General features: G+C 48.0%; 1 protein-coding gene across 1 annotated transcript in view; it reads right to left on the bottom strand.

The window, feature by feature from the left end:
* Nucleotides 1–19510, bottom strand: part of PAK3 (p21 (RAC1) activated kinase 3) — a 55730-nt gene extending 36220 nt beyond the window's left edge. Inside the window, exon 1 of the mRNA XM_066334043.1 lies at nt 19471–19510. The gene's annotated coding sequence lies outside the window, so the exon portion shown is untranslated. The remainder of the gene's footprint in view (nt 1–19470) is intronic.
* Nucleotides 19511–19781: the final 271 nt, after the last annotated feature.

Below are 19781 nucleotides of genomic sequence, written 5' to 3'. Positions count from 1 at the left end.
GCTGGATTGCTAGGAATAAAAGGTCAACAGAAGGGAGACCAGAGCCTTTACACTGATCTGTCCTTGAGGAGGAAACGATGAGAAAACTGGAGGTAAAATAATTTTACTAAGTGGCAGAGTATGATGAGAAATGAGCAAGACACTGTTGCCAGGGTCAGTATCTAAAAAAAAACCCAACCCAGAACAGCTGATATATTGTCTGATCTCAGACAAAATGAACCTGTCTAAAGGCACTATTGTTTAGGCAAAAGCACGAAGCAAAGATTAAATGCTCTGGCTACAAAGCCGTGTGTCACCACGTCTGTGTGTGTGACTGAAGGGATCCAGGAGGTCCCCCAGTGAAGTGGGGGCCAGCCCCAGACATGCACTGCTCCAGGAGAGATGGGAGCCTGATCAGGCTGCAGGGAAATGCAGCCCAGTGACAGACCAGTGACAGACCCTGAGAGCCAGAGCATGAGCATTTGCACTGAGTAAGAATGTGATTAAAGGAACCCAGGGTCTGTGCAGAGGCTGCCTGAAAATCCAGGTCTGTGGTCCAGAGCACAGCACACAGAGAGAGGCAAAAAGAGCAAGGCTCAGCTCAGAGCAGAGGGGTAAACACCCACAGCAAACAGAATGCCTGCACAATGCAGTTTCTCCAGAACGTGAATGCAGTGCCTGAGGATGATCCTGTAGAAAGAAGGATCTTTGCAAGAAAACCTCAGCACACTCTCAAGAGTCAGGCTCTGCACGAGATGCTGCCAGCCATTCTACAACTACGTTTGCTGCTCTGCCATTAAATCAAAGATGAATCTGATTCCAGCTGGATTGTAGAACCAGCTGCAGTGATAAGAGGCAATCTTAGATGGGAGAAATGCCACTGAATGCTGAAGATGTAGGAAAAAAAAATGTTCTGGGATCAGTGGGCAAATACAAGCTGCTGATAAAAAAAACCCTCACAAAATCAGAGGTATTATCACTTTAGCTTGACAGGAGCTGACAGACAGAACCATCCACTGCTTGGCAGCAGGACTGTGCAAACATGAAATGATAAACACATTTGATAAAGTATATATTATCATTTTTGTAGAAACTCATGTCCCTGCAAGACCTTAGAAAAAGAGCTTTTGATTAAAAAACTGTAACAGAAACAGAAGACCACAGAAGACACTACACCAATTAAAAGCCACACTAAATTACAGGCCACAAAGACTATGATCTATCATCATTGAGTGAACTGATTTTCAGTGAGGTTAATTCTTGGCCCTGCATTTACCTCTGGGGCCTTACAAGAAACTCTTGGAGCCAAAGATGTGATGAGCATCTTTGAGCTGTAGCAGCTCTGTGGACTCTGAATGAAGTCTGGGAACATCTGAGCCCTCCAGCTCCCACTGCAGTGCTCAGGGCCAAGCACCTTCACCCTGGGGGCTTCTCTGCTGCAGCAGGTGGGGTCAGGGACACTGCAGGGACCCCCAGGGTGGGGTAAAGGACACTGCAGGGACCCCAGGGTGGGGTAAAGGACACTGCAGGGACCCCCAGGGTGGGGTAAAGGACACTGCAGGGACCCCAGGGTGGGGCCAGGGACACTGCAGGGACCCTGTCAGACATGGGTCCCCATCCCAGCCCAAGGGGATCATCATCCTTGTCTCTCCTAAGCAGGGCAAGGCTGGAGGCAGCCAGAGGCAGGAGCTGGGGACACAGCACAGCCCCATGGCCTCTTCCTGAGCTGGAGACCTACTTCAGCCCTCGTCCTTTCAGCCACTCCAACAGGCTGGTTATACAAGAAGTTGTTCTGCTACTGGCTTGATTTTGTCAGCTCCTCCCTAATTTACAGCCCTAGGCAGGTGCCTGCTTTTCCCTGCCCAGCCCTGAGGTAGCAAAGTCCTGCACAGCAGCTCACAGCAACACCAAGATGCCTCAGCAGCAAACCTAAGAGCAAGTATGGAAAGCCAGTGTCCCATTCCGTTTACCAGCTGATGCCTTAGAGCTCACAAAATGCATCTTACTCAGACAGAAAAGGAGCCATGAGCTGCATTCCCTGGAATGTGACATGTCCATGCACACCTTAGTAGTCACCAGCACTATCTGGGTCACAAACCTGGAGAAAGGACCATGAAAACAACCCCATGGAGGCACTTCCAAGGGATAATTGCCTCTGTTCTTCAGAGGGCAGCAGCCTTCAGCCTTTCCTGGAGGTCACTAATGGCAGCAAAGACATGCAGAGAGGACAACTTCACAGAATGATGCACGCACGTCCTGGTGGAAGACAGTGGATTTAACACACCAGATTATCACCTAATTGTAACAGGAGACTCCAGGTGATTTCAGACTGCCACAGACAGTAATGCAATACCAGACCACAGCCTTCACTTTGCAGGACTACACGTCATGATACACCAGCCAGCTCCATCCTCAGAACTTCTGTCAGCAACACGCACCATTAGAGTGCCCCTGTCCCCAGTGAAACAAGTTACAGCAAGGAAAAGTTACTCTCACTCCCCAGGCTTTGCCAGGACTGCTTAGGAGATTCGAGATCCACCCCAGCAGTGAGATACACAGGCCTAGGACAGGAGGAGGAACCTACAGTGGAAAACCAGCCAAGGATCCACTACTGTGAATGTTCTTCCCCCTTGTGAAAAATTTAAGTGGAAAATTTAAGAGCAGACTCTAGGAAAAGGCAGTGACCACCCACCTTGTTTGTTTAGTCTTTATACCTGAATGAAAGTATCCACTCAGTTTTAAGAGATGAAGAGTTTTTTGCAAAATTAATAATTTCTTGCGCTCAAACAGCTTTTATTTACTATCAGAAACAAAATAAAATAAAATAATAAAACCATAATGTACCAGAAGAAAGAAAATATTTACCTTGCATTGAGTAAACTTTTGCCAGGGTGCAGGCACAACTCTGAACAGGAGGAAATGTTAAGAAGAGACATGGTAGAAGCTGTTTGCAACTACACACCTCAAAGCCAAAAGGGATTTGAAACTGGATCTCCTCCTTTCAGGAGTAAAGAAAAATCGTCACAAAGAACCGCAAATTATTTATTAAAGAGAGTATGATACCACAGGGAAACAAAAGAAAACCTGAAATAATGTAGATGCAGACATTTCTAGAGATTCTAGAGATTCAAGAGAAACCAGGTAACAGTACAAGGAAGACAGCTCTCTCCTTTATTATCTTTAATTCAATTCCGCTTATCAGCATCATCATTACAGCTAAAAATACAAAGACTTTAGCACATTTCAAGTCTTATTCAATTCCTACCGAAGCATCTGAATAGACTCCAGTAATGTTGTATCAGATTTCTATGGGCCCTTCCAATCTGTGAGCTAAACACTCCTTTAAGAACTAAATGAATTCAGCTTCCTCGCCTTTGTGAGGAAAAGCCCTGGCTGCTTGCCCTTTCTGTGACTCAGACACACTTGGCCCAGCCAGGAGAAGGGCTGCATTCCCTCTGTTCCCACCCGAGTCAAGGGCATCTCTCAGGCTCTGCACGCTGAAAACCAGGCTGCCTGCCACAGGGGCCAAAGCCAAGCTGCCAGCTCATAAATGCACAAACCCTGGGAGGACAGCAAGTGTGAAGGCAGAGCCCGTGGCACAGAATGGGCAGCCCTGGATCATTTTCTGGCCATGGCAGGTACAAGAAGTCCTGCTGCAGCAGTGGGCACACTTCTCCATCTCACCCTGGGACCTGAGAGTCTAATTTGGGCTGATGCAGGATGCTGCACACACAACGAGCCTCTGCTGGAAAAATGTGGGCCATCACAACATGGTTTATTACTATTTCACTATCTTCAGATTCTCTTCAGCCTGCAACAGCTCCTAAATAAATTCAACACTTTACAGATCTTGTTCCTGTGTTACTTCCTGTGTTTTAAAATATTTTTCTTCCATTGCCTAGCAAATATTTTTACAGAATTCGAACATTCTGGGCATCTGAAGAGTGATTTATTTCAGATTTATGAAGCCCTTCACCAGCTACAATTAAATAAATCCCTGGAGACCATGAATGCCAGTAACAGCCATCCCTAATTCCAATAATCTCGAAGGTCTTCTGGATTAATCAGTGAATTCTTACTAGACAAATCACACACTTGTCTGTAGAGCAAGGGCCAGAATCCTTCCAGAGCTGAAAGTCTCAGCCTTTTAGCCTAAATGAACAAAGGTACTGCAGGCAGACCCTGCAGACTGTCCACACAGCCTGTGCCACACAGAGCCCACCCTCAGCATCACAAGCTGAATGCAGCTGACCTGAGCCAGCCAGAGCACGGTCTGCAAAGGCCTTACAAATTGGGAAATCAATGCACAGAGATCAAATTACTATTCCAAATTGCCCCAATAAACCTATAGATGCAAAAATGATATAACAAACAAGCCACCACCTGTCCCTGATACACACCTGGAGACCCAAACTCCTCCTCTGGCAGCCCAGCATTCACCACCAAGCAGTTTTAAGGTCCCCAGCTAAGAAATTCAACTGGAATGCCTTGCTTCTGCCCTCTGTACACACAGCACCTAAGACATCAAATCTATATTCTGAATTAAATTGTACAAAGCATCTCCTGTACTCCAGGGAACAGCAATCACTGTCAGTTGAAAACAATGACAGCAAAATCATCTTTTGCCCTAGTGTACTGCTGCACATGTTCACCTTCATGTTCTGACATTTAAATACTTGCCCACAGGTCTAGGAGCAAGTGCAGCTGGTCACATTCCTTATTGAATATTCTTCTGCTACATACATTGGTCACATCCCCTCTGCATGTCTGCAGCCCCTGACCCCCAGTCCCCCACTCTTCAGCTACATCTCTTAGTAGCTGATTTCTTTCAAAAAATTAATTCTACTAATGACATCCTCATAATTTCTTAATGGGAACTAAGGCCTTTCAAACAGCCTTCAGTACCCAAGTCAAGTCCAAAAATCAGAAGGACTTTCCCCATCCCTGTGCAGGAGCACAGGAGGAAATGCCAAGAATCAGATGTTCGCTTCTGCTCTGTAACTGACTTATCATGGGGACTCTGGCCAATTGCATAATTACAATGTGCCTCCATTCCCTCATTTCTCAGTGGCTACAATTATACTGTAACAAATCCCTGGTCACCTGGGACTGATCCTGTGCTTCAGATTCTGCCTCCCTGAAGGCATCTGACAGGCACTGGCCCCGCTCATGGGAAAGGCAAGGTCTCTGACAGGAACTAGTCATGAATTTTTCAGCAAGTTACATGTCAGCGGCTTGAAAGAGAATCTTTTCAGGGGAATATGCCAGTGTTTGGGAAGGCTTCATCAGAAGGATGTATCTCTGGAGAAAACAGAGAAGGAAGAGCATTTCTGTTCTCTTAGAGAGCAGCTAAAGAAAGCACAGAACTGGGGCTGGGAAACCTGGGCTCAGTGCAGGCACCAGCACTGTAAGTGCAAGGCAGGAGATTCAGATTCCCCGGAATGATTTTTCCACTTCTCCGTGAAATCTTAATAGCATTTCTTCTTTTCTCAAAAGCTTTAAAAGATCCTGGTTCCAGGGAGAGATCAAAGACAAAACCATTTCCTCTCTCCCAGCGGGGAGAGCTCAGGTTCCCCTTACCTGTGAGTGGTGCTGTGTATACACAGATGTGTATCACAAGATGAGCTCTCCAGAGTCCAAGGATGTCAGCCCTCCACTCAACCTCCCTCCAACAAAACACCAACCTGCCGGCCACCTCCCAGGGATTCTGTGCAGATTATTAATTCATTAATGAGTGGTGAGTGCTTAGAAAAGGTAGAAGGTGAGGGACTGCTGTTATTTCCCATTATTATCGTGACCAGCTGACATACACGCCACAGGCAACTTGGGTCCTTCGTAGGAACCTGTGATGCTGGACTCAAAACAAATCAGTTTCTCCAATATAACACGTGAATTATAGCAAGTGAACGATGATCTTGGCCTAGAACCTTTTAAAAGATGGGCTAGAACCTCTGCAGATGGGCTCAGGGCCACACACTGTTAACATGCAAAGGCAGCTGTGTGACATCGTTGTGTCCCGTGAGACTCTTTGAAGCAGCTCTTCTGCCAAAAGCTCCTGTTCACCCAGAAATGCTGGCAGATAGGAAGATGTGTCTGTACTAAACTATTCCTGTGTAGCATCTGCTGACTTGACTTAAAGTGTCACCAAAGGGATTTGGGATAACTTTCCTACTCCACAGCAGCAAATGCTGAGGCAGACACTCTTGCAACTTGGCTCTAAGGATGATAACTCCCACCAGAGGGGAGGAGAGGACCACCAGGATCTACCCAACTCATCAGCCTTTCCTTCAGCTCTTTCACCCAGCCGACAACATGGAACAAACTGGCCAGACTCTCCCTAGAAAATGACTTATTGTGATCTAAACTGCAATGCCAACACACTCAAACTCTATCTTAACTCTTCCTGCAGCCAGTACTTAGTTTGACAATCCAATTGCACAAAATGGATCAAGGCAAAGGCTGGAATTTGCACAAGCTTGTTTACACGGCTGCCTATAGCACTCAAAGCAGGAGATTTATAAGTGAAACATTTAGGCTGCTCCCATTTTTCTGACAAGCCCAGAACTTCCTTCCAGTATCTAAACGAGAGATCTACAAGAGTATCTAAATGAGTATCTACAAGAGAGTTGGAGAGAGATGTTTTAAAAGGACATGTAGTCATAGGATGAGAATGAACAGCTTCAAACTGATAGAAAGTGGTTTTAGATTAGATGTTAGGAAGACATTTTTTACTGTGAGGGCAGTGGCACAGGCTGCCCAGAGAAGCTGTGGCTGCCTCATCCCTGGACTGTTCAAGGTTGGGCTGGATGGTGCCCTGAGCAACCTGCTCTAGTGGAAGGTGTCCCATAGCAGGGACATTGGAACTGGATGGTCTTTAGGGTCCCTTCCAACCCAAGCCATTCCCTGATTCTGTGACCCTGCATGACTGAGACAGCTCCTGGTGCTTCCACAGCCCATCCAGGTCCTGACCTCCAAGATCACCACAGCAGTGGTTAAACAGTGGTTCTGGTATCTGCAATGAAAAAACTGGGAGCTGCTGAAGGATTTGGGACTGCATTCCTTTAACTCTGAAACAGGATTCACAACAGGTAACACAAATCTCTGATGACTTGTGAGCTCAAGAGGAAAGCTGCTCTGCCCCTTTGGCTCTGACTGCTTCCACTGACTCCTATGGCATAGAAGTCTGAGGGGAAAAAAAATGCATAAACCCTGTTCTAATCTATCTTCTGATCCCACAAAACATTTCCATGTGGCCAGTGTCTGACAGGCCACCAAGACAGAATCTGTGCCCATTTTCTGGGCTTTCACCACTCCCAGCTCAGCAAAGTGTCACACCAGTTGAAAGCTTTATCAGAAGGTGAATGTTCAGAGTTTCTGATGGAACTCAGCCATGATTATCTGGAGTAATCATTACACTCTTTCACCAATTATCATTAGCATTAGTATAACTTCGGCTGCTACAAACTGTAAGAGTGTCTTGATCTAATTTACATTCAGGGGCATTATATCAAACAGTGCAACATATGATCCCAGTATGACAAGCTGATACTGAAGACTGTGTAAATGGAGATGAATCACTTCCCAAGCCTTTGCAGGTTTGTTTGGCCTCAATAAAACAAGTTTCCATTCTTCCAAAGGCTGCATTCTATGCAACAGAAGCATGTAATCTTTCCTCTGTCTATAAGGAAGCACCTCCAGGGTTGGAACTCTTTTCTGAGTAACTGGCCTATGCCTGAGGTGATCTGAAAAATGTTCCCAGGAACTCTCGAGAAAGGAAATCTTGTGAGAGAGAAAAGACTTTGAAGGTAGCTACAGAAAGAAAGAATGTGTGCTGGAAAACAGCAGAAATCCTGACCACCACGTTCTGATTGCAAATGCCATCTAGGATGTCACATCAAGGTAAGAACTGATGTGTTATTTAACACAGCTATTTTATAAACCACAATTCTGTAAATTAAATGAAAAGCTGAGGTCAGACCACATAATTGCAGGTAGAATTTGGCCAATAATCATTATTTTTCATAAGAATTGTCCTCTAAGCTAGAAGATGTGTCATGATGCCCCAGGGTAGTTAACTCACACTAAGAAAGTGGTACTGACAGATTATTTTTTTTGCTGACAGTAATCTCTTTCAGGTCCCCTCCATGAGAGCTCTGACACAGGCTTGAAAATCCATTCAGATCCCAGAATTTCACTGCAAAACAATTCAACATCAGGCAAAATATCCATCCTCTATATCTAAGACTTAGCTGGGATGCTGCCTAAGAGTTTGTTTATTTCCCCCTGCTCTCTAACCTGGTTAGATGCCTAGAAATTAAAACTAAAGGGCAGAGAGATAATGTCTACCCCAACATGCCAGACAAAAACCACAGAAAAACTGGCTTCCTCTGAAGTATCAGGCCAGAGTTGCAATTGCATTTTCACTTGTTTTACCGGACCCATAGAACACCACTTGTGCTGAACGGGTGCAGGAGGAGAGATCTCAAGTGCTGCTCAAACTGAACAAGAGCAGGGCTCAGCCCTTGAGTTGAGGGGAACCAGCCTTCTGGAATGGCCCCAGCACAAGCCCAGGGTGGCAAAAATTCAGACCCTACCTTCTCTCTTCAGAGTGTGAGGCTCAGACATTAACACAGAAATGCAGCTTCACAGGCTGTGGGGTTCTGGGTACCAGAAATTCTGCTGAGGCAAAGCACAGGGAAGGGAGAGTCTCTAAGATGTGGTTCCAGCATCCACAGCTGGCCTAAATTTTACTCCATGCCAGGAGTAAATTTTACTCCATCCTTTCTCACAGATGGCTGCTGTTACAGAGCACTGACACTCACCATGGAACAACTGGGCATGCAATATTAAGAGCATCAATGAGAAAACTAGGAACCCACATCAAAGCACTGACAGTCGTTTTTATAATATTTGGCTTTAAAACTAAGTGCCAAAGGAAAGGTATTACACTCAGCTAAGCATGTTTAGAGGACTTTGCTTTTAAGATGTGATTCTGCAGCTTTTAAACACACACACATGAGGAGAATGACCCCTTAAGGACAGGGGAAAGCTGCTGTCACCTGTAACTCAGCAAATCACAAGTTCTATGAAGAAACAAAAATCAACGCTGCTCTGAAATTTAGCCTGGCAGGGAAAAGAAGTCAAAACTCCCATAACAAATGGCTGCTGAAAAGTCAGTCAATGGTAAGTGCTGCTTTGGCCATGGTTTTTCTGAAACATGGTCATTTCCTTGGAATTTGAGTCCAAACATTCTCATCTGCACTACACTGAGACCATGCACTGAATACAACAGACACAAACCAAGAATGCAAATAAATTAGTATACACTCATTTGCTAGAATTTTTCTAGTAACAGAAAATTATAAAAGAGCATAATCAATTAAACTAATTTAGAAATCTCCCCATTAAAACACTGACATTGAACCAAGTACACAGAGCCTACCTGCATCAACACTCAGCAGAGATGAAACATGGATGCAAATACTGTCAGCCATGTAACCTCCACAAGAAGACTCTTGGATTTGGGGATTTAATAAATGAAGGACAAGTACAAAGCATAGAAATACTATCTTGAGGACACGGTGGTTATTACTGGTGTCCCTTTTGACTGGAGCAGGGACTACTCAGCCATAGCTGAGTGTCCACAGATGGGCACAGCCTGATCTGAGCTCTCTGCCTGCACTCCAAGCAAGTTGATGCACGTGTCTGCTCTGAGAGCTGCAAAAGCACGTGAGTGCAGCACTGTGCCCACGCCAGCAGACCTGCAAGGGGTCCACCATAGTCCTGTCCTGCTGACAGCTATGGGTGTCTGTCACTTCCAGCCTGGAAGACATGTGCTCTGCCACTGCCATAAACGTGGCATGATGCTAACAGTGAAGTCTTCATGTGATTTTAGATATGTTTCCCTGATGGTTCTGCCACTTTAGCATCCACCCACAGAGAGGACCTGACATCTTTTTAAGTAGTTTGTTGAGACACTACAACCTGATGACTCAACTTGGTTATTTGTCTTAATCTGCAACAGACTCAGAGCTGTTCAGTAAAATATATGGGCTATTTGCCCTCAGAGCAGGTGAAAGATGGAGTCAACAACTAATACACCTGCTCTACTTTGCTCAGTTACCTGGTTTCATTTTGAATCAAACCCTGTCTATGTTCTGCTTCAGCCTGCCTCGCACATGTGCAGCCTCCCTGCCTTCACTGGCGCTCAGGCCAGACAGTCTGAAATTACATCACTGGCATCTTGCTGCAGCTTAGATGGCACCACCTCAGGTTACACAGGACTGGGAGAGACCCACTGGGTCACCCAGCACAGCCCCTGCTGTCCAGGCAACCACGTCACTTAATCCCTTTGTAAGTGAATCAAAAATAGTTACGAACCAGACCTCACTGGGCACACCCCAGGCCAGCCATGAATGACATCCTGTGGTATAAACTGACTCGGGAAAAATACACAGACACATCCAGGACAAATTAGAACCTGCAGCAAGCAGGGAGGCAGCTCAGTCTAATGGCCAGGGAATGAGACAGGCTGCTGGCTCCTGCTCTTCCCTGTTCCACCCACACTGCCACTGCTCCATCCCTCAGGTTCCTCTGGGCTGAGACCAAGATAACAACACTGTGCCTCCTTTCCCCACAGATTGCTTTGAGCACTATGACAAAGAGAGGGACACAAGAACTAAATATTTTTATCACCTAATCTCCCCAGCAGGTTTTTAAAGCCCATTTTAAAGCCCTCCTTTGCAATTCAGTCTGTGGATAATTTGCTACCTGCATCTCCATAAAGTTTAACCTGTCATAGCCTAGCAAAGGTGTAATTTCATCCCCGGGCTCTTCTGACTTGAGACTGTGGAGCTTCTCTTTGTGGATAAAGTATCAAAGCAACAGCTCTGAGACAAAAACCCTTTGCATCTCACAACCCACATATTATTCTCTCTAAACATAGTTTAACTGGTCAGAATCAAAACTTTTTCTCTCCCCTCATGTCTCCTCCCCACTGTGCACACAAACACAGATAAAAACAGCAGAGACACAGAGAGAGGATGGTTTATCCCATAGACAGGATTATTGCATCATGATGTAATGACCTTGTTCAGGAAAGAAAAAGGTTAGTTATATATCAGCCTGAGTCGTAAAAACACCAGTTCCTTTTCAAAATGGGGTAAAATAACGTCCATTTAAAGTTACGCTGAAGAAAACATAAAACCCTTGTCCAGTGAACTGGAGAGAGAAAGAGCACAGCCCAACTGGCCTCCATACACCCCCTCTCCAGACACAGGTAACACATTGAACCAAACAAATAGCAGTGTTCCTTTGCTAAGTATGCATGGAAAGGGCTATGCTGCTTTCCATGTGTTTGTATCTTCAAATATCCAAGAGTCCTTTCTGTACCCTACAAAGGTAAGTGGCAAAAAGAACCATCCCTGTGTTTCTCTTCAGGTGTAAAATGCTCCAGAGGCAACTGCTTCAGCTGCCCCTTGTGAAGACTTGACATTTGTACTTGTTTTCTTCCACCTCAGAAGAACTGGAGGGAGGAAGGCCACATGTTGCCTGCACATGAAGCAATCCCATGAAAAAATAATTCAAGGCCAGGCTTATTCTCTCTTTTTAGACAACATTTAGTGAAGCTTTGGCCACGACTAAAACTCCAAGGCAGAGATAATCACATTTGTGACTACGGGTTCCTCAAAGGAACTTATTAATAATGAGTTTTCAAATGCTATGAAATAATAGGTACATATTTACCACTGAAAGCAGTAAAAGAACATTGATGCTACTGCCCCAGTACAGAACACTTATTTCACTGCACTGCTGAAGTGAAGTGCATGTTATTACAGCTAATATTTACCAACAGATACTACAGTTGTGAAAGGAATACAGTCCTTCCATGTAAAAATAGGCTTCCAACAGGAAATACAAGGCGTTTGGCAAGCCTTAGCCTGCCAAGGGCAACTGCTCCATGTCCTGTTTCCAGGACAAGAAAGCCCTCCAGTTACTCCAGATTCTTCCAGTGGTGAATGCTGAGCTTGTCTGGTAAGTTTTCCAAGCCCAGTGGAAATCCTAGAGCAGACACAGAAAGCTCTGAGTCTAAATTGGCACCAGATGCTTTAGAAAACAAGTGATTTTCATTTTGTTACAGAAATATGAGAAGGCCAAAATGCTTTATTTGTCAGCACAGGAACAGCCACTCATCTAAGAGCATGAATATTCTGTAGAAGTTGTTATAAAATCAGACTCTTCCAAGGAAACCCTGCACTGAGTAACAGTGCCATGTGCCAACTTACAGTGCTCTCGACACGTGTATGAGACAGGAAATGTATTTTCTATAGCAGATGAACAGCAGTGACAGCCTTCAGACTGGAGTATGGAATATCATTTGCAGCAAATTCCAACCTCTCAAGAAGCAGCCTACAGTATCTCCCTATTAGCTCAAAGATTCCTTACAAAGGCCAACTCAACATCATACATCTACTGCAGTGTTTCTTCTCAATTAACTAAGGAAAAGTGTATTAGGCATACATCAAAACTGCATTGCAGCTAGAGCTGCCAATTACTTATGGCAAAAGGGAGGCTGATTCATCTGACTGTATGTGGGCCTTGGCTGGAGTTTTCCCAAAACGCAACAAGAAAAGAAGAAAACCTCAGTGAACCTCCCCCTCATTCCCACTCCTTCCTCCCCCACAAATCACAGTCAAGAGGCCTGTGCTCGCAAAAGCAGCATTTCCTGGAGGATTCTTTCTTCAAATCACTCCTTTTCTAAATTCAGACAAAACACACAACTCAAAAATCTATTTGCATATGATATATACGCATACAAGGACACCCCTCCCAAAGACTTCAAAGCAAAAAGCAATGCAAAGGGTCTAAAGCACCTTTAAATCCCCAGTGCCCAGGTGTCCCTAACACCTTCCACTGCAAACCTCAGAGTTCTGTGGCCACCCTGGAGAGTGCAATGGCTACCTGACAACACTGGGCTTGGCACCAGCCTGCAGGGGCTGGGGGGCCTTTTCTTTCTGCTCACAGAACAGAACATTGCTGCTAAGCACAAGCACATCCTGACTCCAGACCTTTTCTCAAGCTCCCTGTGTCAGATGTATTTAACGCCTAACATATCCCAAGTAGCAATTCTCCATCTAACATGTCCCTCCTTCACTTTGTGCGTTTCAAACGAGCCCTGTGGCCTCAGGGGTGCCAGGGGTCTTCTCTCCCTGGCACTGCTGGATGGAAATGGTTCTTGTTGGTTGCCATGGACCCATTTATGCACCTACTAGCCCAGGTTTTCAAGGTTCCTGGCCACATCAACACCACTATTCCCCACAGTGAGTTCAGGACACAAAACTTCAATCATGTTTACTTGGAACTGCTATCTTTCATTGCTCTGACAGCACCCTACTGATGACCTTGGGCATCTGACTTCATCCTTTTGTTTCCAGTGTGTTTGACATGAGTCAAGCTGGCACCCAGCCCCCCCTGGAGCAATCAGACCCTGCCTTAACACATTTATGCTTTTTTTTTTTTCCAGGCCTGACTTTTAGGCATTTATTGTAAATCTTGGAAATAGTTTTCACAGAAAATATGCTTCGAGATCCTCAGAGTGCAGAAAAATGCTAGACACATGCACGTACTGCTCACTGCCTTCTCTGAACCAACATTCAAAATTCCAGTGAGCACAGAAGGGAGCCTGAGCTGCCCTTTCCATGGCAAAATCAGGAGTCAGACAGGCCAGCTCCATGGATCACAAGGCAATGCCTCACCAGCACTGCAGGGCAGCCAGTGCAAGGTGTCTTCTGCCTAATGAGCCCACCAACAAAACCCATCAGTCTGATGGGAACTTGTGCTTTAGAGGCTGTTGGATTACACAAGAGCACAACATCTTCCTCCCCTTGCCTGAAATCCAGTCCTGTTATGGGTTGATTTTGGGATTATGTTTGCCAGACTATTGGTACAGGATGTGAGGCAGAAATGAAAAAGTCTGTCCCCACAGACTGCCACTCTAGAGAATTCCAAATATTACCCTGCCTCTTTCTCATGCATCCTACAAAGCACAAGGTACCTTCCTCAAAAAGCAACAAACGAGGGAGAAAATTCTGTCTGGTTTCATCCTTTTTATTCTAGAAATCTCACTTCTTCCCAGCTTGAATTCTCTGGAATGAGGAGAGGAGAGTCACAGCACAGCTGCTGTAGACCACATCTGTAGGAAATGCCAACCTGAGCTAGCTAGGCTTGCTAAAGAGATCAAACGTGGATGTAAGCAGCTCTTTTCTGGAGCAGGCATCGCTTCAGTTGTTGAAATATTCATGCGCCAATAGGAGCTGTGGTATCAGTGTCTGTCCCTGATACAAACAAACCTGAGCTCAAAGCATGACAATCTGTGTTGTGCAGAGCAGAATCACAATTAAAAGCATTTCCCAAGCACACATATGACAGCTTTTCTGGTGACACATCAAGAGCGTCCCAAATCCAAGTCCACAATCTTCTGCCTGTGAGGGCAGGAGACATTAAAAACAGCTTTAGCAAATGCCCAGGATTTTAATTGTGTGCCTTCAGTTTTTCCCTCTCAGGTTTACCGTGCACCAGCAGCCCTGTGGTTCATCTGAGGAGTGGCTGGATGCACCTGATAAATGTGAGCTGGCATCTGGGCACTGCAGGTTGAATCAAGACTCTCTGCAGGGAAGCGCCTAGAAAATTTCTGATCTGGAGGATTTTCTCCTTCACAATAGGGAACAGAGAAGTAGCAGACAGAAAATGGAAAACATTAGGCCTTTCACTCCCCTCAAGAGACACAGAGAAGTACTTTCCAGTGCCCTTTCTAAATAAAAGAAACTGATTTTTTTTATGCCAGCAAATGGACAGAGACTGGGGTGGAGAGAGAAGGGGGCACCCCTTCAACAGCACTGTCTGGAGAAATGAGTCTGCTCAGGTGACATGGCAAGAAAATGTTTTAGTACTGTCACATGTATCCAACTGTGCATACACCCTGCAGAGCAACACTGAGCCTGCTAAGGTGCCAGAGCGTTTTCAACACTTGAGGATTAGAAAGGAAATGAGAATGGTTTGGCTCTGGAGTCTGTGCTGTACTGCAATGTTGAAATGCAGTTTGTTTGAGGCTGATGGGGATCTGTGGCTGGACAAAAATGACATTGCAGTACCTTGAGTTGTGGCAAAGTGAAGCACGTTCATGAGCAGCAAGCTGGACCACAGCACAGAGCTCAGTGGTCCATGTGCCAGGTTTCACTTTCAGAAGTCAAAGGGTCACATCCAAATCTTTGTTTCCCCTCCCTGAGAAAGAACACTTTTGCCACCAGGACAATGAAGAAACATGAAATTACCCAAAAATTCCTTGAGCATGTTTTGGATCCAAATTGCCTTAATTTGCTTCTGATGGCAACATGACAGTACACACGAGCAGAGCAGAGCAAAGGATGTGTATCCAACCTTAACTTTGCCATTCTCCAACTTTATGAGCCTTACAGTGCTGTATCAGAGCACCACACCGAGCCCCAGACCCAGCACGTGGAGGCACTGAATACTATTCCACCCTTGGAACTGGCAGCAAAGACTCTAGGGCAGAGATGTGCTTTGCTCTGCATCACCCAAGACTCAGTCACATCTGTCAGGACACTACTAGATAAGCATCTGATAATAAAACTCACATTTGGAAATGAGCACAGTGAATATATAACAACACTATCTTACTCTTGAATACTTAATCCACACAGTCATAACCTTAAGTCTTCAAAGCAAAACAAAGCAACATTTGTAGCAGAGGTTTCCTAACTGAGCAGGACATGCCACTGTTTAAGAGTGACATGATTTCCAAGGTTGCCTCTGGAAGGAATGATACAAGACAGGACATCAGAGTAGCTGGAGGTGCACCTACCCCAGTGCTCCAAGAGCCAGACTTGCAGGTAGAGCTGGTGGATATGCTGACACCAAGATCCTCCCAACCCAGAAGCCAAGGACCTGGAGTGCTGGTAGGCCTGTCTGTCCCCTGCCCGGGGCTTCCTGGGCCCAAGAGCTCCAGAAGAGAGGGACACGAGCCTGCACCAGCACCACCACAGGTTTCCTGGATGCCTACAGTGGGACTGCCAGGGTGGATGCCCAGAGCAAGGTGCACCCAACCTGCCACATCCCACACCACCTGAGGCAGTGACTGTCACCCTGCAGCCCAATTCCCTGTCTCAGAAAACCTAGGAAGCCAAATCATAAACAGTGCACTGTCAGAGCTAAATTGGAGCAGTGCAATTGAAAACGAGAAGACCTTTGGCTATCTCCAACAAAGCACAGTGACACACTTGCTGTTCACTGCATTCAAGCCACAGCTGTTGATGTTCACCTAAAAACAATCTCCAGAACTCCAAGCACTATCCACTAGCAAATCACAGATACTTTACTCATATTTTGCCATTATAAAATTACTGCTAGGAGCAGGAGACAACAGCAGGTCTGAGATAAGACATTCACTTCAGTGCTGTGCTGACCCCAGCCCAGTGAAACCTACTAATTACCATTAACTAATACCATTCCTCAAGTAACAGGAAAATCAAAGCAAACATAAAGGAAGATACACAAGCTCAACTATTTGTGTCTGAAAGGTAAAAGGCAAAATAGAGCTACAGGGAGAAAATGCTAGCTAAACACAAAATAGCACTGGTGAATGAAAATATTTATTTCTGCAGGTGAAAGTTAATTCACGTTCCTCTCTCCCCTTTCTACTGCTGCCCTCCCTCATTAAGTTCCTGGAGAAAAGCTTCAGGCATCTTTGCCATGGGCTAAGGATGGTAATGAAAGAGGAAGACCACAGTGGCTCCTGCCTGCCCACTGTGTAGCACAGCAAGAACAGAAATCAGTACTCAAACCAGAGAGGCACAAAGTGAAAGCACTGATAATGTCCCAAAGTCACAGGCAGTCCAACCAGAGCAGCAGTGGAAGCCAAATCTGGCAACACCCCCCCTGTGACCAGCTCCCTGCAGACATGGCTAAAATGAAGGAGTTGCAGCCAGATCTGAAAGACCTTCAGATTCCCAGCTGGTTTTGATCCCAGAACACTGGCAGCTCCAGGGACGCCTGGATCCACAGTCACAAAGTATTAAAAGGAAAAGGGAAGAAAGCTTCAGGCAAAGGGAACAGAAACTGAAAATGGGACTATCCCCACAAACCAGCTCCCCTCGAGGAGCAAATGCTGCCAGGCCAGGAGATGGCCAACACAGGAGCTGGGTTTGTTATGGCCAACAATATGTTGCAGAGCTGAATGTGTCTCACCTATCCCTGTAACTGTATGTACAACACCTGCAAAGAAATACAGGGGGTTGGAGGAAGACAACCTCCTGTGCCCAGTTTTGTTTCTCCAGACTTTGTGAGTCAGCTCAAGACACACAGGACAATCTGGACTCTAACTTACACACATTTTCTGAGTTTTGGTCAGACTCTCATAGAGAAATTGCCCTGTTAACAGTCTACCTGGAAAGGTAAAGTTCTCTTTCCTGTAGTCATCAGTAAATGCTCAAAACTTCTGGGAAACCCTCCTACAGTCTCACTGGACACAAATCCCCCACCAGTCCCTACAAAAAGCCAGCACACTTGTGTTAGAGGTGAATGAGGCCCAAGCCCAGGACCTGTGACAACCAAAGCAGCTCACCCTGGGTATTGCCTCCTGCAGCACTGCTGCCACAGCTGCCTCCCAAACTGCTGCTGCTGCAAGCGGTGGCCCGTGAGGCCCGAAACTTGATCCTGTAAGAGGAGCTCAGGGCTCGTAGGAGCTACTGAGACTTACTTTTAGTTATCTAGAGTCATTCAGGGAAGAAATGCCATCCATGCACGTCTTGGTTCAGAGTACAACCTCCTCTGCAGCCCAGAGGCAGCTGCTTGCAGCCCCCCACCTCTCTGCCCAGTTCCACACTCCAGGACTGCAGCTCCATACAGCCACAAGCACCACCCTGACTCACCAGCCCATGCTCACCGCAGAAAACCCGGCTCAGGACAATCCTTCCCCTCCATGCACATAACCTGCCACAGCAACCTTCGCTCCCCGCCAGGCCACAACCTGCAGACCTCTAACCCACCACACCTGACCCCTAGGTTACTCCTGGTCCTGCTCACATCCTCGGCTCCTCTGCAGCCATGTGGCACACTCGCACTTCCCCAGCCGTGCCCGAGCCCGTCCTCCCCGCCCGGCAGCCCTCGGGAAGCTGCATTCCCAGGGCAGGAGCCCGGCCCCGGCTCTCCTCATCCTCCTCCTGGCCCTGAGGCGTTCCTCGGCAGCCCGAGAGCGGCTGGCCAAAGCCCCGACTCATCTCCGGCCTCGGGGCTCCCTGCGCACCAGCCCCGACCGTGCCCAGAGGGACAAGGGGGAGCGGCGTTCCCCCGCTCTGGGGCAGCGCTGTGGGGCACGGCGCCCTCACGGGGCTTTGCCCAACTCCGCCCGCAGCCAGGCCGTGCTCTCCGGGCCGTGCCCACCCCGCGGACAGCGGCTCCGGGGAAGGCGAACCCAGCCCCTCGCCGCCCCCGGGGCTGCAGGGCCCCGCTCCTCCAGCCGGGGCCCACCGCGCCTTCCAGAGCGAGCTCGTTTGGAAGCCATGGCTTCTCCTGCCTCGATCCCGCAGCCTTTCCACCTTAAATATCCCGCAGCGTTTAAGGCAAGGATCGTTCTCTGGCATCGGTGAAAACTGCATCTGAAAATGCCTCAAATGACCAGCAAAAGGGGCCACTCGTGCCGAGTGCATCTCCCCGGCGGAGAAGGGAAGCGTGGAGCGGGCAGACACCGCGCTGGAGCACTTCCTGGGCTGGCTGCTGTACAAGTCTGGGACAAAGGGACAGCCCAGCACAGGGACCAGCTCCACGGTGGCATCAGGCACCACCACGCATACAACAGGGAGAGACCACCCTTCCCTGAACGGATTTCGGGAAAAAAACTCGGCAGGTGCCAAGGTCAATCGGATGTGCGTTGCCAATAACGAGTATTGAAAAAAAAAAAAAAAGAAAGGAGAGAGAAAAAAAAAAAAAAAAAAAAAGGAAAAGGCGGAGTTATTTATAGCCCAGAATTTCTCACTCCTCTGCAGAAGCGCAGCCCAGAGGCGGCATTGTTGAGAGATGGGGAACACACGCACCGCGGCCGCGTTCATGGCCGGTGCCGGCGCCGACACAACTTCAGCTGCGGCTCCGCCGATCCTTCCCGCAGGACACCGGGCTCCGGCCGCCGCCGACCGCCCGGCGACACAGGTGTCACTGACGGCAGCGGCACCGCGGAGACGCAGACACAACCCCGGCACCGGCGGCACCCCGGCCCTGCCCGCGGCGCCATCCTCCCATCGCCGGGAGGAGACGGGGCGCCGCGGCCACGGGCACCGCGCTTCGCCGGCGGCCGCGGGGCCCGGGGCCGCGGTTATCCGGAACCGCCCCGGCCGCGGTTACCTGCAACTGCGGCGGGTCATTGCTGCGCGGCCCGGGTTACCTGGAGCCGCGGTCGCTCCCCGCCCGCCCGGCCGGGGTTACCTGCAGCCGCCGTCGCTCATCGCCGCCCCGCCCGTCCCCCGCCGCCGAGCGCCCCCCGGGCGCGGCCCGTCCCCCCGCGCCGCCAATCGCCGCGCGCGCGCCCGCCCGCCCCGCGCGTCGCGGGGCCGCCGCAGCGGCGCTGGCGCAGCCAATGGGCGCGGCGGGCGGCCGGTGACGACACACGGGCCGGGGCTGGGGCTGGGGGCAAATCTCGTGTTTCGAGGCGGCGCGCGGGGAGAGAGCGGCGCGGGGGGGCGCCGGGCCGGGGTCCGCTCCGAGGGGCGCCGGCACCCGGCGGGGAAAGGGGTCCC

The sequence above is a fragment of the Sylvia atricapilla genome, chromosome 21 (assembly GCF_009819655.1).
Source record: "Sylvia atricapilla isolate bSylAtr1 chromosome 21, bSylAtr1.pri, whole genome shotgun sequence".
Classification (NCBI taxonomy): domain Eukaryota; kingdom Metazoa; phylum Chordata; class Aves; order Passeriformes; family Sylviidae; genus Sylvia; species Sylvia atricapilla.
Note: the sequence above shows the minus strand (reverse complement) of the source record. Positions and strands in the feature narration are given on the sequence as shown.